The 25,205-nt window shown below is 38.2% G+C and overlaps 1 long non-coding RNA gene across 1 annotated transcript; it reads left to right on the forward strand.

Moving 5' to 3' along the window:
* Positions 1–4,854: 4,854 nt before the first annotated feature.
* On the forward strand, positions 4,855–6,695 carry LOC144365891 (uncharacterized). Its single transcript, XR_013424621.1, has 2 exons — positions 4,855–5,153; positions 5,434–6,695. It is a non-coding gene; the product is annotated as an uncharacterized LOC144365891 (long non-coding RNA).
* The last annotated feature ends 18,510 nt before the right edge of the window (positions 6,696–25,205 follow it).

The raw sequence follows: 25,205 nt of genomic DNA on the forward strand, positions 1-25,205 counted from the left end.
TGGTGCATATATTCCAATAACTTCTCAGGGAAAGTTGCATGAGAAATGCATATTTGAGAACTTGCAATTATCAAGGAATAGACATCTTCATTCTACTCTCCCGTTTGTTTGATAATGTGTCTGTGTATAGAATTCTAGTTGGAAATAATTGTTCTCTAGAAATTTGAAGGCATTTCTCAACAGTGTTGTTCTAGCTCACAGTGTTTCTATTAAGAAATCTAAAGCCATTCTCTTTTCTGATTTTTTATTTATGACTTGTTTTTCTATCTCTGGAAACCTAAACAATCTTCTTTTTGTCTCTAAGATTCTGAAATTTCACAATGTTGTGATTTGATTTGAGTTAATTCCCACCCATTCGTGTTGGGTAATAAGAGGACTTTTTTTTTTTTTTAAAGAGAGAGAGAGAGAATTTTTTAATATATTTTTTTAGTTTTTCGGCGGACACAACATCTTTGTTGGTATGTGGTGCTGAGGATCAAACCCGGGTCGCACGCATGCCAGGCGAGCACGCTACCGCTTGAGCCACATCCCCAGCCCCAAGAGGACACTTTCAATCTGAAAACTTGTGTATATAAGGTTTGAAAAATTTTAAGGAATTCTTTTTAAAAAAATAATATTTTCCCCATATTTTTCTCTTTTCCCTCTTCCTGGAACACCTGGATTAGCTTTCTATATTTCTTACCTTGTTCCTCCTATTTCCATATGTTGGCCCCTTTTGTTCTATTTGGGAGATTTCCTGCTCTTTATCTTTAATCCTTTTTAAGAGCTTTTCATTTCTTCTTTTCATCTTTATTTCCAAGAGCTCAAGGTTTTCCCCATAATTATTATCTGTTAGCGAACATCTTGTTCTTATTTTATGGTTTCATTATGTTATATCTATGAGGATTTCAAACATAGGTGGAGTTTTGTTTTGCTATTGCTGAAGTTTTATTCCCTCCTGTATAGTTTCTGTTTTATCCTGTTTTTCCCTCCCTGTTGGTTTTTGTCTCTGCTTTTCACATCAGAGGCTATAATCTGTGATTGTTGGCTCATTTTTCAGGATGGAAGACTAAAAGCCTGATGAGATGCTCTGAAATCATGGGTAGGTCTTATCAATTGTGAAATCTGCTGTCTGATGCTTTGTCTGGCATGCTTCATTGGGAAAACTATGCTTTAGGTTTTCCCTCTTAGTCTAGTCGTCAGATTTCTCAGGGAAGATACTTAATTTTTTGCCTGGATAGTAGAATTGTGCAATCTTTCCTGATTGTCAAAGAAGTATTCCCATATGGCACCCATTGTCAGAACATGCAGGAACAGAATTCCCAGGCTCCCAAGCTGAGTCAGTTAAACAAACTTATTATAGACTAGATGTGATGGATGTTCTTCTTCCTTTTTTTTAACTGCTGAAAGACACTAGTGGATTTTTTTTTATCATGCCCAATTGTTTAGGGTCTTTACAATTATTATAAGTAATTATTTATAAATAATAATCAATTATTATTTGCATTTGTTTTAGCCCATTAATTACTTTTGCCAATAGCAAACTCAGTTGGACCCTTATAGAGTTGAGCTCATGACCATATGATCTGCAAATACTATATAATTGAGTGGTTTTAATTAGAATTAATTGCATGTGGCTCTTCTCCATATACAGTCCTCTCTAGTCCTTATGTGTTCAATGTGTCCACAGCTGATGCATGAGGTGCTATCTCCTGCTTGTACATTATGCTGCTTCCCATTGGAGGAAATGACAGCCCACTGTTGAAGGCTGGAATTTGACCACCAGCAGCTATCACACACACAAACAAAGAAAACAAGATCAGAGAAGCTAAACTGAAAAAATAAAATTCAACCAAAGACCTCTTTAAAAAAAAAAATTTAGTTGTAGATGGACGCAATGCCTTTATTTTATTCATTCATTTAAAAAAAATTTAGTTATAGATGGACACAATACCTTTATTATTTTTATGTGGTGCTGAGGATAGAACCCAGTGCTCACATGTGCTAGGCAAGCACTCTACCACTGAACTACAACCCCAGCCTCCAAAACTTCTTATTGATAGTTGGGGGTTTGATTTTATGTTTATAGTCATATTCAGCATTCTGTTGGCCTCCTTCATGATTTGACTCCTGGATATTAGCTCATTGTTTTTTTCCACTATTTTGTTAAAAGGAGATTTCATTTTTTTTAATATTTATTTTTTAGTTGGACACAATATCTTTATTTTTATGTAGTGCTGAGGATCAAACCCAGGGCCTTGCATGTGCTAGGCGAGCGCTCTACCACTGAGCCACAACCCCAGCTCTGAGATTTCATTTTTACTTTACTCTTTCTACTGAAGTATAAAATCATAAATTCCTGTTCTAGTTTACCCAGTGAGTTATCATCAGATTGGTCGCTAACATTGTACAAAACCCCAAATATACAGGAAAATTTCATATTAGATTTATATGTTCACTTGTTTTTACCAATTCAAAATTACTTTTCCATTCTTTGCCCCAATCCTTAACTTATGCTTTATCAAAGTAAAATTCAAATCCTTATTTGGATTCATTAGAACCCTTTGTAGGTAGTGTTAGGTGCAGGGCAGGCTGAACTAAGCTGTCTGCAGGGCAGGCTGAATGAATGTTAGCTGCAGGATGACCCACACACTCAAACCCCCCCTCTGTCTTGTCCTTTATCACCTGTTTGTGTCAAGTGTGAACACTCAGCTCCACTCAAGGCTGAGAACTCAACCCCTCACTCAAGGCTGAACACTTAACCCCCCTTGTGCCAACAAGGCAGCTTTCAGACCCAGAGACCCCATTAAATTTGGGCTAAAAAATTCCCTCAAAAAAAAAAAAATTCCCTCCTGTCGGGCCCTTCTCTCTTGCTCTTGCTCTCTATGTCTCCCTCTCTTGCTTTCGCTCTCCCTTGCGCTCTCTCTCTCTCTCTCTCTCTCTCTCTCTCTTTTGCACTGCTGCAAAAAAGATCTCTTGGTCACTCCCAGTGTTATGGTAACTTTCCTTTCAGATGGTATCACCAGATATATATGGGAGAATTGCCCATTTATTTGTGAGATTTTTACCTGTATCCTATTAGTTTTGCTTATCTTTTAGTCCTGCTACTATGGAGTTATGTGATGGGGAAAATTATCATAAGAGTAAAGGATCTGTGATAAAACTTTAGGTCTTCTTATTTCTGAGCTAGTGAAAAAATGAAGGGTCAGCTAAAAAATGAGGGGTCAGTTATTCCATCCTTTATTTGCTTCTTGGGAGAAAAGAACAAATTGGAAAGGCCATTTATATTTAGATGATAAACCCATTCTTTTTTTAATATTTATTTTTTAGGTGTAGTTGGACATAATGCCTTTATTTTATTTACTTACTTTTATGTGGTGCTGAGGATCGAACCCAGGACCTCGCACGTGCTAGGTGAGTGCTCTGCCATTGAGCCACAACCCCAGCCCCTATAAACCCATTCTTGAATCCACTAACTGTGAAGTTGTTTCCAAAGCAGATGCTAAGGAATCAAAAATACTGTATATTACACAATTTCCTAGGAATTGATTCCATAATGATTGTTTTTACCAAATTAAGCATTAATTGTTCTGAGAACATACTTTTGGCCCTGATAGGCTGGACAGCAGTGAAATATAATCTACCTCTCAGCAACAGACAGGGCCATTACTTCCAGGTATAGTAGAGGGTAGGCAAAGGCCAACCTCACAGGGCTGCTGCAGTAGCACAATGGCTGCTAACTAAATACCTTGGACCAAACCCCCAGCCAAGGCAGTGTCCTTTCCTCCATGATCATTCTGTTCATGTGCCTACTTGTCTGCCTCCCTTTGTCTTGAATGAACACCTACAGCTATATTTCATGGGATTGCTAACCAGGGACTTGATGCCATCCATATTGTCACCAGAGAAGAGATCACTGGAAGAGGGTCTTGAGGAATTCCTGGAGAAGGGGGGGAACTCAACTCGGGACAAGTCAGGGATCCTTGACATATTGACAAAAGAATTTCAGCACATGTCAGTAGAGGCAGAGATTTATTTAGGAAAGTAAGGAACACAAGAGAGAATGAGGGCCATTTCAACAGATATTCATTTTTCAAGGGTTCCTGGCTCTTCTTTTAAAGAAAACTTGGTGAATGGTGGGTTCAGGAAGGTATGCAAGAATGATGTTAGTTTTTGGTTATTCTCAACAATCCTTGAGTTGACATGGTCTCCATTATCTGAACAATCGATAGCACTGAAAAGTCCCCTAAATCATAGTTTTCTTAAAATACGTCTCTCTTTTCTCTATTCATTGCTAGGGTAATCACCAGTGCACAAGGCAAGGTTACTATCATAAGGGGTAAATTTGTGGTAACTTTACATTTATAGATTTTTCCAGAAATTTGAGAATGACAGGCCTGGTTCAAGGGGTGACCGTCATGGAAAAATACATGGTGCCTTGAATTAAAATTATATTTTCTTATCTTTCCTTTATGTTTACCTTTCCTTAAAAAAAAAAAAAAGGTTTCTATCCTGCCTCAATATGAAGCAGAAGTTTGATTCTGTCAGAACTGCTGGCAAATTTAATCTACAGCATTTTGTCCCATGCAGCAGCCTGAGCTAGTGGTGTCAACAGTAACCACAGCCCAGGACCTTAAGTACATGAGAGAATGTCCTGTTTTATTTCTAGAGCTCAGGTTCAAGTCTTGGGCACTGCCTTTCCTTCTGTTGGCTGGGATGAAGCCCCTCCTGCTGCTCTCCAAGTAGCCTTGCAGGCAGGGTGAAGGACAGTTTTAGACCCATGGGTGGTGGAGCCATCCACAAACCTGGCAGCGCCGGGCGTCTGCAGAGGGCGCGCTTGCTCAGCGCTGGCCTCCGCGGTGCCGGAAGGCCGACGACCTGCGCGGGGCTGGGCTTTCCCATCCCTGGAGCTCCTCTTCTTTAACAATGAACTTGCATTTGTTTAGCCGTGACCCCGTTGCACAGCTTGGGGCTCACACGTCCTGGATGTCCTATTTGTGGTTTTCGGTTCCATAAGCAACTGGAAACTGAAATGAAGCGGGAGCAGCCTCGGGACAAGAAAGCCAGATTCTGTACGGAATCGGAAAAAGGCTCGGGCCACCTCGGGTAAAGGAGTCACCCGCGGATTCTGATTGTAATGTGCACCCGGAGGAAGGGCGGCAGCTCAGCTGCTTGTAAGTCTTCCCAGGCAGTAGATGATTCAGACCCTACTCAAGTTCTGATGCACAAGTTCTAATAATCTAATACACAGATAGGGGCCCAACATACTAATTATTATCTATACCATTTTTTCCCCCCATCTTCTTCTTTTTTTCTTTTTTGTAGTAGGGGGCTTGAGGAACAAACGTGTCTAGTCCAGTCCAGGGTGAATTCCTCTATTCACCAGAGATAGAGCCAAACTTAGCTTGGAGTTCTCCTGAATTTTCTCCTAATTGATGGTTCTTTTCTTTTCAGTATAAAAGGGAAAAAAAATTAACGGAAGACAGAACTTCAGGCACAGTTGATTCTGAATTTATATGTCACCATTATATGGAGTAACTTCAATACGTGAATTTGACCACCTATGGAAATCCTTCTGTATCAGATTATGGCACATTCCTTGAGAATTGATACTTCACTGTGACAGAACCAAGAGAACTTCTGGCTTTGCCAAATGAAGATTCATTAATTAAAACTAGGATTGTCAGATTTAGCAAATATCAATGTGTGACACCTAGTTAGTTACATTTGAATTTTAGACATAACAAAAAAATTTTTTGTAAGTATGTATCAAATATTGCATGGGACATACTAAAAACTTATTTTATGCCTGAAATTCAAATTAAAGTGGATGTCCTGTATTTTATCTGACAACCCTAATGGTAAAAAGAAAACTCAAAACAATATGAAAGACTTGAGACTCTCACTACCATGGTACAGACATAAACACCATGATAATTTTGGGTATGTCTTTCGATAAACTATTTGTAAATATACACAAATATTTGTGTTTGTTTTCAAACTCTGGCTCCTACATTTGTTAGTTGGGTGACTTCGGAAGAGTTACCTCACTTCACTGGGTTTTGGTTTTCCTATCTGTAAAATGAGAATATAATGTTATCTGCTTCATAGAGTATTAATGGGGGTTAAGTGAGTCTGGCACAAAGAAAGCACTGATATCAACAAATTATTATCAATAATTATCTACTATAAATAAGAATAAGCAGGGTTTGGTGGTTCACGCCTATAATCCCAGCAAATCAGGAAGCTGAGGCAGGAGGATCAAAAGTTTGAGGCCAGGAGTGTAACTGTAGCTCAATGGCAGAGTGCTTTGCCTAGCGTGTGTGAGGCACTGGGTTCAATCCTTAGCACCACATTGTTGGGAGCCATTTATGGGCTGTGTGTGGGCCACAGCACATTGAGTCTAGTGGATAAGAACATCTGGTGTCTAGAAATGACCAGTGGACATTTCCTCTGGTTAACTGCCCTGACACATTGTGATTTCCTATCCTGCTCTGCCATGTCCCACACAGCACCTGAGAGGAGTGTAACCTGCCAAAATGCCAATCAACCTGCTGACTAGTCAGCAAGACATCACCAAGCAAGACTCTGCCCTTGAAACCTTATCCCTGCCTTTGATGTACCCCTTTAAATAAACCACTGGAGCCATCTTTCCTTCATCTAATTCCAGCTCTTGTGTGGACTGTATCTATCAGGGCTCCACTTTTACAAATACATTTCTGACTCATTGTATTTTGTTCTTCACTAATTATTTAAGTTCTCAGGTGGCTTACACCATCCTTGGCAGGAAGAAAAATCTCCTCAATGAGATAGTGGCTGTAGCTCCCTATACCACATTTAAAAGAAAAAAAGAAAGAAAGAAAGAAAGAAAAGAAAAGAAACAAATAAAATAAAGGCATGCTGTCTATAACTTAAAAAAAAATTTGAGGTCAGCCTCAGCAACTTAGTAAGACCTATCTCAAAATAAAAAATATAAAGGGCTGGGGCTATAGCTCAGTGGTAAAGTGCCTCTGGGTTCAATCCCCAGTAACCCCTCCACACACAGATAATTAATTATTGTTAATATTATCTAGCATGGTTAAAAGACTCAAAGGAAGACATCCCATATGAATTGTTGTATATCTTGCTGTTTTCACCTTTCATATCTTGTTTATTCACGGATGCATAGAATTCTTTTTAAAAAAGAATGTTGCCAACTTATGGCCACATAAGTTATTCTCAATATTTGTCTACATGAATACTACTTTAGTGAACATCTTTATGGTAACATGATTGTCTGAAAATGCTTCCTCTGGGAAACCTGGACAATGAGACAGCCAGGACTCATAGCTTGCCCCTCCCCTACTTGTTCCAGTGGGCAGGACCACAACTGAACTGACCAGCAGCACAACTAGTGGCTCCCTCAACTAGACACTGGCAGCTGGCATAGCAGACAACATGGTCACCAATGCAAAAGGCTGAGACTAGCATGGTTGGATGCAAAATTCAGAGTGCACCATATTCTCAGTAATAAAGTTAAATAGTATTTTATCTTAAGGCAGTATTTTAAAAATCAATATTAATGCAACATATCCATGTTGAACAGGCATCAAACTTTTGAATAATGGCAGGATTAGTAGCAGTGCTGTACAAGTGACATTGGGTCTTGTGTGAATTTTTATTTTAAACAATTCATTAAAATATTAGTTATCTTGATTACTGAGGTTTTTGGTAGCCACTTTCTAAATTTTGCTCCAGGTGGGAGGGCCTCATTTGTCTCACCGTAAGTCTAGGCTCTGGCTGGCACTGTATCCAGATAGCACAATATCCAAGCTCTAGCTTAATTGATAAAGCAGTTCTCATTCTTTCCCTAAGAGAAAGGAGCCCCTCAGGGGACAGGATCCCTCCGATGGAGCACAGAGTTATATTGCACATTTGTAAGTAATGTATGCAGTGTATACATTGCCCTGTCCCAGCATACCTGTCCTGGCCAATGGGGGTCGCAGGCCTTCTCCTGTTGACTCTAACATTTCTCCATTAAAGTCTGTTCTTTAATTCACACCTGTGCCTTGTGGAATTTATCCTGAATCTTGCTATACAACAGGGATCTTGAAGGAATCTAACACAGTGAATCGTGTATAAGAAGCATATTTATAGTACAAATTTCTAGAAGTGAAATTGCTGGTCCAAACGGTATGTGCACTATATGTCAATATCTTCTCCTAAGATAATATATCAATTTATATTCTCACTAAAAGTGTATGAGAATACCCAATTTCTTATATTCTTGACAGCATTGAAAATTATAATGTTTTTTAATTTTGCTAATCTTACAGGTGAAATAGTATTTCATTTTGTTTTAATTTATATTTCTTAATAATAAGCAAGGTTAAACAACTTTCATCATTCTATGTATTTATAAAGCATTAGCATTGTTTATTTTATATGCAAATTCCTTAGTCTTTTTTCTAAAGTAGATTGTTGCTCTTTTTCCTACTGGTTTGCTAATGCTCTTTCTATATTAAGGAAAAGAACGCCAGCTTTATTTGTGTTGTAAATATTATCCCTGGATTGTCTTTTGACCTTTTAACAAGTTTCCCCTAAAGAAATGCCTTACATTTTTTTTAAAAAAAAATTGTAGTTGCAGATGGATAGAATGCTTTTATTTTATTTGTTTATTTTTATGTGATGCTGAGGATCGAACCCAGTGCCTCATGCATGCTAGGCAAGAGCTCTGCCACTGAGTTATAGTTCCAGCCCAAAGCTTACATTTTTATGTAAAAGTCAAAGTTATCAGTGTTTTCCTTTATGATAGTGATGTTAGATTTTATATTGAAAGATCTTTTTCATATCAGTTCATATGCTATTTACCTATGTTTTATTTTAGTATCTTTATGGGTTTATTTATTTACTCTATTTAAATCCATCTAGGATTTATTTTGTTACTAGAAGTAAGGAAGACCTACTTAAATGACTAACCCCTGAAATGACTAACCAACATGATTATTGAAGGTCTACCTTTTCCCCAACTGGTTTGAATTGCCACCATAACACATTTTACTCTTACCTGTATATGGAACTTTTCTTAAATTATTATTTTTTTTTTGAGAATTTTTAATATTTATTTATTTTTTTAGTTCTCGGCGGACACAACATCTTTGTTGGTATGTGGTGCTGAGGATCGAACCCGGGCTGCATGCATGCCAGGCGAACGCGCTACCGCTTGAGCCACATCCCCAGCCCCCTAAATTATTTTATCTGTTAAAATTATCTGTATTTTCTTGAACCTACACCAAATTGTCTCAGATAAGGTAGATTTTTAATCCATTTGAGTGTTTATTATTTGTTTTTCCTGTATTTTCTCCATTTGCTTAGTTGTTTTTCTTAATGTAATTACTATTAATTTAGCCTCAAACTCTTCACTAGTTTACAAATATCTTCTCAAGACTTATTACTTTATTCATTTTGTCTTCTTTGAAAAAACAAAAAGTTGTATTTGTTGCTTTCCGTGACTGGGGCATGGATCTGGGATTTGATCTGGGATTCTCTTCACCCATCTCCTGTGATAAAGCTCCAGTTTCCTGAACATTATATCTTCCTTTTTATTTATTTATTTTTTTGTTTACTATTATGCTTTAGTAATACCTTTTAATAGTTTCATAAGGAAAGAGAGATGGGAAGAAAACTTTGTCACATTTAAAAATGTATTTATTTTACTATCATACTTAAAGAATGGTTGGAAGTTCTACTCTAGATAGAACTATTTTTACCACTATCACCCCCCATTTTTTTTTTTTTTTGTACCAGGGATTGAATCCAGAGGCACTTATCCACCGAGCCTCATCCCCAGCCCTTTTTGTTTTTTATTTTGAGATATGGTCTTGCTTAGTTGCTTAGGGCCTCACTAACTTGCTGAGGCTGGCCTTAAACTTGCCGATCCTTCTGCCTCCCCTTCCTGAGTGTTCCGGATGACAGGCACGTGCCCTTGCACCTACTCCAGAATTTTGACAGAGTGCTCTATGGCTTTCCAGTTTTCTGTTGAGAAGTCAAAAGCTGTTTTTGCTCAATCCCTGATCTTTTATATGGGTCTTTGTTTTGCTCCCTAGAAATTTGCAGGATTTTTTTCTTCATCCTCATTATTCTAAAATTTCATAGTGATATACCTTATACACATTTGTTTTAACTCTTCATGGTGGACCCCTGTTAAATTAATAAAAATTTAATTAATCATAATTTTATTTTTTTATTTAATATAAATTTAATGTTAAACTCATACTTTCCAGTTCTGGGCAATTTTCTTGAATTATTTCTTTAATGATTTCCTCATTTTATTGTTCACTGTTTATTCCTTCTAGAATTTCTGTCATTTGGAATTTGGACACCTTGGATGAGTCTTCTGATTATCTTTTTTCTTTTATTTTCTACCTCTGTCCTTGTGGGAGATTTCCTCAATTTCATCTTCTAATCCTGTAGGTTAAAAAAAAAAAATCTGCTATCTTGTCTCTACTTTCCAAGCACTTGATCTCATTTTTTTTGTGATATAATAGTGCTTGTGTTCAAGTAACTCTTATTTTACTTAATGACAGCCCCAAAGAGCAAGAGTAGTGATGCTAGTAATTCAGATACATCAAAAAGAAGCCTTAAAATGCTTCCTTTAAGTGAAAAGATCAAAGTACAATATTTTGAGGCAATCATATTCACATAAATTTTGTTATATTATTATAATTATAATATTTCATTAGAAGTTAATCTCTTACTGTGCTTAAATTATAAATTAAACTTTATCATGGATATGTAGGTATAGGAAAAAATAGTATATATATGAGGTCTGATACTATCTGGGATTTCAGGCATTCACTGCATGTCTTAAAATATATCCCCCACAGATAAGGGGGGACTAATAAAAAGCAAATTACTCTCACCAATGTGGTCCGGATTCATTCAATCCATTGAAGGCCTGAATGGAGCAAAAAAGCTGCTCAAGAGAAAATTTGCATCCTCCCCTTGATGGTCCTTAAGCAGGAACTTGAGTCTTCTCCTGCCTTTGAACTTGGACTGGAGTATGCACAACCAGTCCTGTTCTCAAGACTTCAGACCACAGATCTGGGGATTTCTTGGCTTCTGTAATAGCTTGGATCAATTCCTTGTAATAATCTCCCCCTCACTGGGTGTGGTGACACATGCTTCTAATCCCAGCTGCTCAGGAGGCTGAGGTGGGAGGATTTCCAGTTCAAAGCCAGCCTCAACAATTTAGCAAGGCCTTAAGCAATTTAGTGAGTCCCTGTCTATTTAAAAAAAAAAAAAAATCCCCTCTCTGTGTTACAGAGAGATCTTATTGGCAGTGTAGGGGAGGATTCACATGTCCTGGCTGGATTGTTTCATATGGGAACACTCAATGTCTATATCTTTATGTCTTTCCTTGTGAACTGTTCAGGTTCCCCAGTAAGTCTTTTCCAATCTCCTTCTGGAAGTGTGACAGCCAGGCCACTGTGGTGTTATAGAAGCACACTGAAAGAGGGCAAGAGTTTCAGTCCCTAGTATTTACACTTAATCTTGTTTTCCATCTAGCATCCCTGCCCTCCAGTGTGACCAGTGTCCCCCAGACTAGACAACATCCATCTCCCACCCCGACCCCTTTCTAGGAATAAACCTCCAGTGTTTTGCTGTGGTGAGGCCAAGGGGGAGATTGGGGGGTGGAATGGGAGGGCATCTAAGCTTCTAACAATTTCAACAACATCTTCTCCTCCTCCTCCTCTTCTCTCCTCTCCCCCACTCCTATTTATTTATATATTTAGGTGCTGGGGATGAAACTCAGGACTTTATGCTTGCTAGGCAAGTTTTCTTATCACTGAGCTACATCCCTAGCCCTCTAACTACTTCTGTGTCTTAGATAGTATTTCCATTAGTTCTTTTTATTTCACCCTCCTTCACATCCAAAGGTAAGTGGTTCTACCAATCTCTGGGCCTTTGGGGGATTCTGGGGTATAAATTGGCTTGATTCTTATCTTTCCCCGGTGCTACTTTGGGATTCTATTTTTTTTCAGGTCTGAGTCATCTACTTATAGGATATCTATTTATTTTATGTGTTTATTTTGTAATTGGACAATGGAGTGCATTTTTTTTACTCTTAATGTTTCCAAAGTACACAATCCTGACATTTACAAATATTGAAAATTTCCCTTCCAATTTTTATACTTCCTATTTCTTCTCCTTCTCTAACTGCACTGGCTTATACATTCAGTACAACATGAAATAGTAGTGGTGATGTGGGTATCTTTGTCCTTTCCCTGATTTCCTGAGTTTCTTGTAGCATTTCACTGTTAGACATGATGCTGGATTTGGTTTACATGCATACATTTATTATGTTAAGGAAATATCCCTCTCTTGTTTTAAGAGATTTGTGTCACAAATGAATGTAGAATTTTTTCCAAAAACCTTTTTGGTTCCCAGTGGGTTTTTTTTAAAATCTATATTTATGAGTGAAATTTGTAGTTTTTTTAAAATTTGTTTTAATTAGTTGTAGTTTTCTTTTTGATGTTGCATTTTCAGGTTTTGATATCATTTTGTAAAAAATAAAGCATCTGAGAGCTTGCTTTCTCTCTTATGCTTTTGAAAAGTTTAACGGTATTAGAGCTATCTGATAAGAAAATTTTAAAAGTATAGTGTTCCCTACTTGGACAGATTGGCTCTCCGCCCTTCTTCAAATCAAACCACAGTTTGTATGGTGATTGATGTCTACTTCTGAGCAAACCCATTTGTCACCCACTTTGTAAGCTGAAGTATCAGCAGGCACAGAAGTAATATTGAAATGGAAGATGTAAAATTTACTTTCTAGAAGCTTCAGTGAGCCGGAAAAGGAGGAGAAGGAAAAGGAAAAGGAGGAGGAGGAAGTTAATTGTGTTGTTTGGACAAGAATTTAGTTCAACAGACCATGTTTTTCCTCAGCCAACCACAAGACAAGCATGATAAAATAGGACAAAGTAAAAGGAATTTCTACTACTTCTTTCTCTGAAACCCTCAGACTTGGTTCCCCAGTTCTGTGGTCTCTCTGTAGCTTTGGTAGAAGCTTTCCCACAGGAACTGTGTGAGGCCCTCTGTGTACCACTGGAATAAGGTCTGGGGTTGCCATGTGCTGACAAACTGAGTTGGTTGCCTTTTACTATGATGAAGACGTATTTAATTTATTGGACTAGCTTGAATTGATTGTCTAATTCTGTTTATCTACTGACTATACTGAGGTAGAAGGTTCTAGAAAGAGTCAGTATATTATAAATGAGAAACTTCTGGTTACATCAGCACCAGAAATTGCTGCCTCCAGAAACTTAACTTCACCATCAGGCAGTGGCTGAGCTGGGTGGTTAGGTGACCCTTACAATGCTCCAAGTCCACAGCTTTATGAAATGGAAAGGTTTGGAAGATTTCTTTGTATTTTAAATGGGGCTTTGGACTTAGATCATCTCTTTTAACTATCCTAATTGATAAGAAAATCAGCAGAGCTCAAGGGATCAAGAACATGTAGCCTACCTTCAGGCAGATGTAATGTGAGTCCCATTTCGTAAGCTGTAAGCTTTGTCAAATTAACAAACTTCCCTGAGCCTCAGCTTCTCTGCAAAATGCAGTCAGTTGTGGCACCTACCTCACGATATTGGTGTCAAAATGAACTAATAGGATAGTGGGTAAGACTTTGGACAGAGGGTCTAGTCCCTACATGAGATTTATTGCTTATAAGCTATCATTATCATTATCATCATTCCATGAACATACTCAGATTGTTACTGATGCCACTAAATAGGAGCTTTTAGAGAGATGCTGGAAAAAGCCAGGCCTATCTGGGATAGTTAGAGGGCAGCTGGGGACTTGGATAAATTAATTCCCCCAAGGGCCCAAAGGGAGATGCTGACCCCTGACTCTCATGTTCTTGATTCCATATTCTTTTGTTTTAGGGAAAATGGTGGAAACTTTTTGAATGCTGATTAATGTGGACCAGGATTTTTATTATGGTTCCAAATGGAGAAACTAGATTCCAGGAAGGCAGATCTTGTTGCACTTCTGACTGGTTTTCAACAGAGCCAAGACTCTCTTGGGGGAATGACCTGCTTCCTGCACCATCGGAATCTTCTCTGGTCATCACACCACCCCCTTGGCTCTGTCTTCTGGCCCACACTGTAGAGCTCAGCTTCTCTGCCCTGTGATTCCAGGCACCTAGGTCTTCTTTCTGATTGGTCCATTCAGATTCCAAGGAATGTTCTGGTCTGGGTGCTGATGAAGAATTTGTTTCTTTCTCTGTCCCACCTCGGCCCTCTGCAATGTCATCCCCCCTCTATTACTTCCCCAGGATCCACAGTCTCCACTTCCTTCAGTTATCCTGTTTTCACACTCAGTTCCACTCTCCTTCTCATTGAAATCAAATTTCAAATCTTTCATTCATAAAATGTAATCAATGAGTCAAATTACTTAGTATGTTGGACTCTTTTGCTCATAATAAATAGCCTACCTCTGTTCATCTCAAAAAATTCCCTCTCCTGATGGGAGGGTGGGTCACACGATCCTTATGAAGAAACCACCTGGTAATTATGGGAATCAGGACGCTGCTGGCACCCAGAGGGCTTCCCAGCTGGAACAGAGCTCAGCAAAAAGAGGGGGTCTGGGCCCAGAGTTCCCTGGAGAGTTGGTTTGTCCCCCCATCAGAGTATTGTCCTATGCTCAGCAGACAGTCACACAGCCTCTTTCTGCCTTTGCTTCTCACACTTGTTGTTACCAACCCCGTCTAACTCCTCTCTGCCTCCTGATCTCTCTTCTACCCAAGCTTCTGCTCACCTAGAGCTTCGGGTCTCAAAAGCTTCTGCTGTCCTATGGCACCACCTCCTCTGGGCAGAGAAGTTTTTATAGCAAAGTCCTTCCCAGGTTGCCGACTGGGCCACTCCTGGGTGGACCTTGCATTGTTTTTTACCCCTTGATCCATATACCTGTGGCCATGGACAATGTGGCCATGTCCAGGGCTTTCCCCTCAGTAACCAGATATGTCAGGGGCTATGGGTGTGCCCAGCATTTTGAGCTTGGCTTTGTCTAAGAAATGTTGTATCCTTCCTGTAAGCATAAAAGGCTTAAATTGGAATTTCAGTGATTCCCAAATCAGGTGATTAGCAGATTCTCATGGGAAAATTTAAAAATACAGATTTATTGAAGCCAGTTTCTGTGAAATGGGAACAGAACAATATCTACCTCATGAGATTGGTATCATGAGGTAGATGGATTCTTTTTGATTTTTTTTCTTTTTGCTATGTTTGCAATGATAAACATTTGAAATTCTAAGGTCCCCTAGATGGGAACTTGTTAAACCAGTGGTTAGAGAAAGGAACTTCAGAATTCCTTGGAGAGCCCTTCCCCTAATCTAGGTGGGGCTTGAGCTTCCCAGACTATGTGATATTCCAGCAGCAACCCCATCTGCAAAATCACTGTGTGCTCCTAAGATGAAACCTCAATTAGCCAATCCAAATTGTTTTTCAGAGTGTATTTTTTAACATGCCAAAGAGGTCATGATGGATTGTTGAATTTTTAAAAAGCAGACTGTAAAACTCAGGACTATATTAGAATCTAATCTGTAGAGGAAAAAGTACATGTAGACATCTATTCATAGCTAAGTATCCTAAGTATGATTGGCAGACTTGCCACATTAGTGTCACTCCAGAGTTAGGGAGAAATGTAAAGTCTGAGACTCTACTGCAGATCCAGTGAATCAGAATCTGCACTGTGACAAGACTTCCACGTGATGGGGTGTGCACAGTAAAGTGTGAGACTCTGCTCTAGGACTGGGTCTTGTCTTGGATGCTTATTAGAATTTACCTGGGGAGCATTAAAAAACAAACAAAAAACCTAACCCAATGCCCAGGTAGCACACAGACCCACTAAACTTCCATCTCTAGAATAATGTATCTTAAAATTCCCAGGTAATCCTGAGTAGTGGCCAGGGTTGGAAACAACTTCTGTGAGAATACACCCCAGGATTTAGAGTGATTGCCCTGTGGATGGTGGGGATCTGGTGGTTCCTATGTTCTTTTTGTTTTACTATATTTTCTTTTCTTTTTTTTTAATATTTATTTCTTAGTTTTTGGTGGACACAACATCTTTGTTTGTATGTGGTGCTGAGGATTGAACCCGGGCCGCACACATGCCAGGCGAGCGCGCTACCGCTTGAGCCACATCCCCAGCCCATATATTTTCTGATTTCTGTTTAAGAATAATGTATAGTTTTGTAATAATAATTTAAAAGCTCTAAACTCATAATGGGGCTGTAGCTCAGTGGCAGAGCACTTGCCCTGCCAGTGTGAGGCACTGGGTTCAATTCTCAGCACCACATGAAAGAAAGAAAGAAAGAAAGAAAGAAAGGAAGGAAGGAAGGAAGGAAGGAAGGAAGGAAGGAAGGAAGGAAGGAAGGAAGGAAGGAAGGGAGGGAGAAAGGAAGGAAGGAAGGAAGGAAGGAAGGAAGGGAGAAAGAAAGAAAGAAATTGTGTCCATTTACAACTAAAAAAAATATTAAAAAAAAAAAAAGCTCTAAGCTCACTCCAGGCTCATCTGAATTTTGGACAACAGCCTTGAAATGTGAGAGATGTTTTTAAGCAGGCATCACGATAGAAAGGGAAAGGGACAGACTGTATGATATTCCAGCAGCAACTCACTTTGGAAGAGGGAGAGGGATGACAAAGCCATACTTTATGTTGTTTCTTTTTTTGTTTTGTTTTGTTTTGTTTTTTAGTCATTTGTTGTATTTTGAAATGTTAAATTCCACAGAAATACATCTTACAAAAGCAGCCTATGTCTGGCAAAACACAACATGGGTTAAAAGTTCTGAAAATATTGTTTTAGAGAAAAAAAAGAAGTCATTCCACCTGTCACTTGATTTAGTGCATCTCTTTCTCTCTCTCTCTCTCTCTCTCTCTCTCTCTCTCTCTTGTTGTAGATGGACACAACACCCATTTTATTTGTTTTCTACTTTTTATGTGGTGCTAGGGATCGAACCCAGTGCCTCACACATGCTAGGCAAGCGCTCTACCACTGAGCCACAATCCCTGCCCTTGGTGCATCTCTTAAGATAGAAGAAACTAAGCATCACTGAGCGTATACTGGACCCAGCATTGTGACGGCTTTATATATATAGTTGTAGATGGACACAATACTTTTACTTTATTTATTTGTTTTTATGTGGTGCTGAGGATTGAACCCAGCGTCTTGCACATGCTAGGCGAGCGCTCTGCCACTGAGCCACAACCCCAGCCCTGTGACTGCTGCTTCATATTTACTGTGAGTGTAAAATACACACCAGAGATCAAAGACTAAGTATGAAAAAATAAAATAAAATGGCTCATTGATGGAAAAGCAAGGAACGAGACAGGTAGACAAGAAATGAAAGACGGAGACCAGGTAGAGATTCACACGAGAGTTTATTTGTCAGAGTTGACAAATAAAGGCCATCTCTCTATAGGAGAGAGAGGCAAAACAGGCTTAAGTTCTGGGACTTTTATGGAGGAGACTCAGGAATCAGAGCTTAATGCTGCGGGTGGTTAAGGGTTGGGTTGGTATGAAGGAGTGGTGAGCTTTTCTCAGAAATGCCCTTGGGCAGTAAAGTGAAACTTTTTCCTTAAAATGGCAGCTGTCACTTAAGATGACTAGGGCTGGGGCTCAGCGGCAGAGCACTTGCCTGGCATGTGTGAGGCACTGAGTTCAATCCTCAGCACCGCATATAAATAAATAAATAAATATAAAGGTATATCAACAACTAAAAAATATTAAAAAAAAAAAAGATGGCCATCCAGATGCTAGGCAAGGACCTTATAACTCATAATGTTTACATTAATTACACATAAAAATGATAACTGCTTTATACACAGATAGGTAAATAAAGTATATTATTAATATTTATCTCACCTGTGTCCTTTTACCCTTTCTAAATGTGGCTAGTAGAAAATTTAAACTTACTTAGATGGCTCATATTTGTGGTTCTCACTTTATTTTTAGATGGTCGGAGGCAGAAGTTAGCAGACCAACGCAGATTATTCAGGTTGGTTGTTCAGTTTCTTTGGAAACTTCCTAAGGGCAAAGGAATAGGTGAGGAGGAAATTACTTTTCCTGAGCCTGTCTGATTGAGGATTAAATGAAAAAGAAGTTAAAATGAGTTGAGCTTTTAAAAATCCTGATGCTCAGCCACACTCATGCCCAATTAAATCAGGATCTCTGAAGCAGCTCTAGTTTTTAGGATACCAAACTTCAGCCAAGACTGAGGAGGAATGCTTTAGCCAGATTTGTAATTCTTTTTCCCTGGTAACAAACTAGCTATCTAGGAAAGTAAGTTAGCAACTTTTAGAAAGCAGAGACCTACCACGGTCTTGAGGGGTATTATTATTCAGGTCATTATAGATTTTCATTTAAAAGAAACTGAGGTCAATTATTTCCCTTTTGTGAATTAACCCCAAAGACAAGTTTAGTTCTCTAATAAGGTTAGAATTTTGCCAAGAGCGCAAAGCGATTAGGTCTCTAACAGTGTTAAAGGCTGCAAACTCAGCCTCTTGGCCACCAGGGGGACTGAATAAAATGCTTGCAGAAGAATAGGACAGAGTCCCCTGAGAAATCACTCACAGCAGAGGTAAGTTACTGCTGTCATCCTACTGTACGAAGGACCAGCAAGCATTGCTACTTTTTAACTTTTATGTAAGAGTTAAATCCTGTAAGCACTCCCCCAGAGACCTTGACTTGGCCCCCAGGAATGGAAATTGATACAATCTTTCTGGAGAATGCAAAGTAATTATAGAAAATATTTCCTGAGTGCTCAATGTATGTCAGAAGCTGTGCTAAGTGCTTCATGTAATGTATCTCATTTAAGTCCCCACAGCCACCCTATGTGGTGGATACAGTCATCATCCTCATTTTCAGATGAAAACCAAGGACTGAAGAGATTAAAGAAGACGGCCATAGTCAGAGGTAGCAAAGAAAGGATTTGAACTCAGGCAATGCCCCCAGGTCCTGCCTCTTCACTTCTAAATAGTATGACATAAAAATAGACTTTGACCCTGTGTGTTATGGGATTTTACTCAAGGAAATGATAAGAAATGCATAAATCAGAACAAAACTAGACCCAGAAAAAATCTTAGTGGCCCTATTCTGTTAGGAGACTGGCCAAATCAGTTATTATATAGATAGAAAATAAAATCATATGCAACAGTGAAGAGTACTGATGTGGAATTACTTGTTGACTTGGAAAAGTCTTCATCAAGTATTAAGTTTAAAAAGCAAGTTAAAAACACATCCAGTTCAATATCCAGGAAACACAAGTTAGCAGGTCTGTGTATATAGTAAGGAACACTGAACTATTAAGTTGGCTAAATTTGAGGGAACTTTCAGGAATATTAACATTTATCTTCATATTTTTTTTGTATTCTAACTTTTCCATAATGTGTGTTTGGGGTAGTATTTTTTTAAAGAGATGCAAACTAAGATATTTCAGGATATGAAAGAACAATGCCTGATTAAAGGAAGTGGAAGGAATAAATGGGAACTACTGGTTCTTGAGATTGTCCTGGGCACTAAATTTAGTTCTAAAACTCTGGCAGCCAAAGGAAAAAGAGAACCATGTTAGCTGTATAATTTTCACATTATTTCAGTTAGTGTTTTACTAGACAGCCTCTTATTAGGTGGGTTTCCCCATTCTTAATTGTTCAGTCTTGTGTCCTTTGGAGTGTGGGACCCTAAACACATATCCCACACGTCCCGATTCTGTGTCACCAAGCACATTTCACTGGATTGAACTTGTACTCATTGAATACCTCTGGAATGTGAGTCAAGTGCTAAACCAGATCTTCCTTGCAAAAGCACTCTGATTCCCACCTCTTGCTCATCCCCCATCTGGAATCCCATTCCATACAAACTCTCCCAGATCTTAAGTGTATTCAAGCACCTTTAGTAGGCTCCATTTCAGATCAACCCTGGACTTTCCCTTGTCACTTCATAAGTGCCCCCTGTGGTGGCTACAATATCATACTGGAAATGTTCTATAAACATGGACGTGTTCTCTCCTACATAGAACCCTGGAATTAGCATTTTAGAGTTTGAAGGGGGGCCTACAGCTATGATGACCAACATTATCATACTTTCCCTGGATTTTCTCAGTTTTAGCACTGAAGTTTCCACATCCAGAAAAACCACTGAGATCTGGCAAGAAAGTAGGGGCAGCAAGGTTCACCTGTAGTACCAGCTACTTGGGAGGCTGAGGCAGGAGGATCATTTGAGCCTGGGAGTCTGGGACCAGTCCAACACAGTGATACATGGTTTAAAAAAAAAAAAAAAAAAGATAGTGGAACTGTATTGAATTTTTCATTGCTTGATAAGAACAACTTAGATGAGTGATGTTTATTTTGACTCATGGTTTCAGAGGTTCTGTCCGAGGTTGGCCAAGTCCATTGCTGTGGATCCAAGGTGAGCGAGAAAATCATGGGGTAAGGGCATAGCAGAGAAGGGCTACTCTGCCCATGGTGGCCAGGAAGTAGGGGAGGATAGGGTCACAAAGAAAATGAACCATTCAGGGAACACCCCCAATTACCTACTTCCCCAGCCATGCTGCCATCAAACCAGGGTTACCACCCTCCACATTAATTCTTTCAATTTAGGGTGGGCTGATTAAGTTACAGCTCTCATAATACCATCATTTCACCTCTAAACATTCCTGTATTGACACAGGAATTTGGGGGGATATCTCATATCCAAATCATAACAGGTATACTTTATGGGTAATCACCAATTATTCCTGATTGGTTGGATTTTGTTGATTTGATTTTAAAATCCCTACTGGGCACATGTTTATTATTAGCCATACTATACAGACAAAATGATAACTTCTTGCATTAATGTGATTCTGTCTATTGTAGGACTTTTATGATCCTCAGACAAACTCTGAAATCAGGAAAAGGCAAGGAGAAGGTAACTGAGGCTGAGGAGTTTTGTAATTTTTTTCCAGGTATTAAGTGACTAGCCAAAACTATGAGCTAGGTCTTTTGACTTCTAACTGGAGCTTTCCCAAATTTGAAAATATCCATCATGGAGTTCCAACTCCACCTACCTTCCAACTCCACCTACCTTCCATCATTTCATATAATCATACAAGACTATGAGGAAAATCACAGATTATACTTTGAGATGCAAAAGACTTACATAAATTGAACCTAGAATGTCATTTTTCTTTTTTTAATTGATTTTATTATTATTTTTTAAAATACACAACAACAGTGGAATGCATTACAATTCTTATTACACATACAGAGCACAATTTTTCGTATCTCTGTATATAAAGTATGTTCATGCCAATTTATGCCTTTATACATATACTTTGCGTTTTTTTTGCATTATAATTCTTTTTTTTTTTTTTTTTTTTTTTTTTTTTTTTTTTTTTTTTTTAAAGAGAGAGTGAGAGAGGGGGACAGAGAGAGAGAGAGAGAATTTTAACATTTATTTATTTTTTTTTCTTAGTTCTTGGCGGACACAACATCTTTGTTGGTATGTGGTGCTGCTGAGGATCGAACCCGGGCCGCACGCATGCTAGGCGAGCGCGCTACCGCTTGAGCCACATCCCCAGCCCCCATTATAATTCTTAATACACATATATACCACAATTTTTCATATCTCTGTATATAAGGTATGTTGACACCCAATTTAAGTCTTCATACATGTACTTTGTATAATGATGTCCATCACATTCCACCATCCTTGCTAATAGCCTGCTAGAATGTCATTTTTCTAACTGGAAAAATCTAATATGTTAATGTCTCCAAAATTAGTTAATAAAATTGAATGCAATTTTAACCAAAATTCCAACAGGAGTTTTCTTGGAATGTGACAAAATGATCCTAAAGTTCATCTGCTAGACTATTCACTCAAGAAAATTTTGAAAGGGGAAGTTGAATTACTAGTTTTAAAAGTTATTAAACTCCGGGTACAGTGGATCACACCTGCAATCTCAGCGGCTTGGAAAACTAACGCAGGAGGATTGTGAGTTCAAAGCCAGCCTCAGCAAAAGTGAGGTGCTAAGGAACTCAGTGAGACCCTGTCTCTAAAACAAAATACAAAACAGGCCTAGGAATATGGCTCAGTGGTTGAGGTGCCCTGAGTTTAATCCCTGGTATCCCCCCCAAAAGTTATTAAACCATAGTTAGGAAACAGTAAGGTAACACAATTGATTGATTAATACATCAAAAACATTCAGAAAGAGAACCCAAAGTATTTAAGAAATTTGGTATATGATAAAAGTAGTTCAGGTTAATTATTGGAAATGATGGTTTATTCAGTAAATGATGCTGGGAAAATTAACAGATACAAGTAAAAATCAGGTCCCTACCTCTCTCAAAATACCAAAATAAATTTCATATAGCTTACATCTTTTAAAATTTTTTTTCATAGTTATAGGTGGACAGAGTGCCATTATTTTTATTTGTTTATTTGTATGTAGTGCTGAGGATCAAACCCTCAGCACCACATAACACTTACTAGGCCAGAGCTGGGCCACTGAGCTACAGCCCCAGCCCTCATCTTTTAATGTAAAAAATAAAGCGACAGAAGAACCAGTAAATATCTACCTAATCTTCCCATAAAGAAAACATTTCTAAATATAATACAAGAGGCAAACACCATAGAATAAAAACAGATTAAATTTGACTATGCAAAAAGTCCATTTGTAAGAAGTACAATAGAAATGACAATGTGGGAAAAACCTTTGCTGCCCATATGACAGACAATTTAAAAGACTTCTTGCAAATTATAAAGAAAAAGACATGCTAATAGAAAAACTACTTGAGGAAAGCACATAAACAATTTTCCACAGAAGAACAAATGACAGCAAAATCCGGCAAAGTTTCATCTCCTAAGTAAGTAAGTGAAAGTGAAAAAAAAAAAAAAAAAAAGGAAGCTGGGCGTAGTGACACACATCTATAATCCTGGCTCTTGGGGAGGCTGAGGAAGGAGGATTGAAAGTTTGAGGCCAGCCTGGGCAATTTAGGAAAAACCTGTGTTTTAAAGTCAAAACTAAAAAGGTCTGGAGTGTAGCTAAGTGGTAGAACACTGTCTGGCATGTGTGAGGCCCTGGGTTCAATTCCCAGAACTTAAAAAAAAAAAAAAAAAGATCTCCCTCCTCTTTCTCCCTCCCGCCTCCTTTCTTTTCTTTTAATCACATTAGCAAAAAAAAATGTAAGCAACAATATCCTTTGCTGGTGGAATATCAATGGCAACCTTCTGTATATTTTAGTCAGAATCAAAGGCCTTTTCAACATGCATAGTTTTTGATCTAGTAATTATATAGAAATATGTTTTAGGGAAATAATCAGAGATATGTGCAAATGTCTCTTAATAATTACATCCTGGGGAATATTATTTATTGTAGTTAAAAAGAAGAAATAATCCAAATGTGTAGTTCTAGGGAACTAGCTGAATAAACAATGGTTGTTGCTTCAATAGAATAGTAAGCAGTTATAGGAGATTATTATGCAGCTGATGTTATAGAAAATATTTAATGACATAAAAAATGTCCTGACAATTTATATTGCTAAGTGAAAAAGCATATTACTAAACTATATGCATGATGGGCCCCTATGTTTATTTGATGATTTACCCACACGCACACCCGGTATGAATTATACATTAAAAATGATTTTTCGGGGTTGGGGTTGTGGCTCAGTGGCAGAGGGCTTGCCTGGCATGTGTGAGGCACTGGATTCAACTCTTAGCACCACATATAAATAAATGAATAAAATAAAGGTCCTTCAACGTCTAAAAAAAATTTAAAAAATAAAGATTTTTTGAAAAACGATTTTTTCTTTTTACTATTATGCATTATTACTATGCACATTTATTGATTTTCTTTTTTTTCTTTTTTTTATTGTTGGTTGTTCAAAACATTACATAGTTCTTGATATCATATTTCACACTTCAAGTAGGTTATGAACTCTCATTTTTACCTCGTATACAGATTGCAGAATCACATCAGTTACACTTCCATAGATTTACATATTGCCATTGTCTGTTGTATTCTGCTGCCTTTCCTATCCTCTACTATCCTCCCCTCCCCTCCCCTCCCTACCCCCTCTACTGTAATTCATTTCTCCCCCTTGTATTATTTTTCCCTTTCCCCTCACTTCCTCTTGTATGTAATTTTGTATAACCATGAGGGTCTCCTTCCATTTCTTTCTTTTTTTTTTTAAAGAGAGAGAGAGAATTTTTTAATATTTATTTTTTAGTTTTCGGCAGATACAACATCTTTGTTTGTATGTGGTGCTGAGGATCGAACCCGGGCCGCACGCATGCCAGGCAAGAGCGCTACCGCTTGAGCCATATCCCCAGCCCGTCTCCTTCCATTTCCATGCAAGTTCCCTTCTCTCTCCCTTTATTTTTTCTAAAATTACTATAAATTATAATTAAAAAGAACTTTCCAGATACTGGCCTAGTAATTTGAGAGTGTGGAATTACAAGAATATTTATGTCTTTTTTTTTGAATATATATTTTTTAGTTGTAGATGGACACAATACCTTTATTTTATTTAGTTGGTTTTTTTAGATGGTGCCGAGGATGGAACCCAGTGTCTCACACATGCTAGGCAAGTGCTATACCACTGAACCATAACCCCAGCTCCAAATATTCATCGCTTAACATTTACTTCTGTAGTACATGGATTTTGTTTACTGAATCTCATCACTTTATCACTTTCATAGTCAAAAAGAAGCAATTTTAAAAAGATTGAGGAACAAAAAAGTTCAGACTCTTCCTTTTAAAAAAATTTTTTTAGTTGTAGATTGACACAATAACTTAATTTTACTTATTTATTATTATTTTTTTAATGTGATGCTGAGGATTGAACCCAGGGCTTTGTACATGCTGGGTAGGTGCTCTACTACTAATCTACACCCGCAGCCAAAGAAGGGCATTCCCTTACCACAACTATTTCATTTTTAGAAATTTTCCCTGAATATGAGCAAGTATTTATAGAAATTTCTCATGATAGCAGTATGTGTAATAGAAAAAAAAAAAAAAGGAAAAATGGGGCTGGGATTGTGGCTCAGCAGTAGAGCGCTCGCCTAACATGGGCGGGGCCCGGGATTTGATCCTCAGCACCACATAAAAATAAAGATATTTTGTTGTGTCCATCTACACCTAAAAAAAAAAAAAATTAAGAAAAGAAAAAAGAAAACAGAAAATGTGATAACAAATATGTAGACACCAT

The sequence above is a fragment of the Ictidomys tridecemlineatus genome, chromosome 8 (assembly GCF_052094955.1).
Source record: "Ictidomys tridecemlineatus isolate mIctTri1 chromosome 8, mIctTri1.hap1, whole genome shotgun sequence".
Taxonomy (NCBI): Eukaryota; Metazoa; Chordata; class Mammalia; order Rodentia; family Sciuridae; genus Ictidomys; species Ictidomys tridecemlineatus.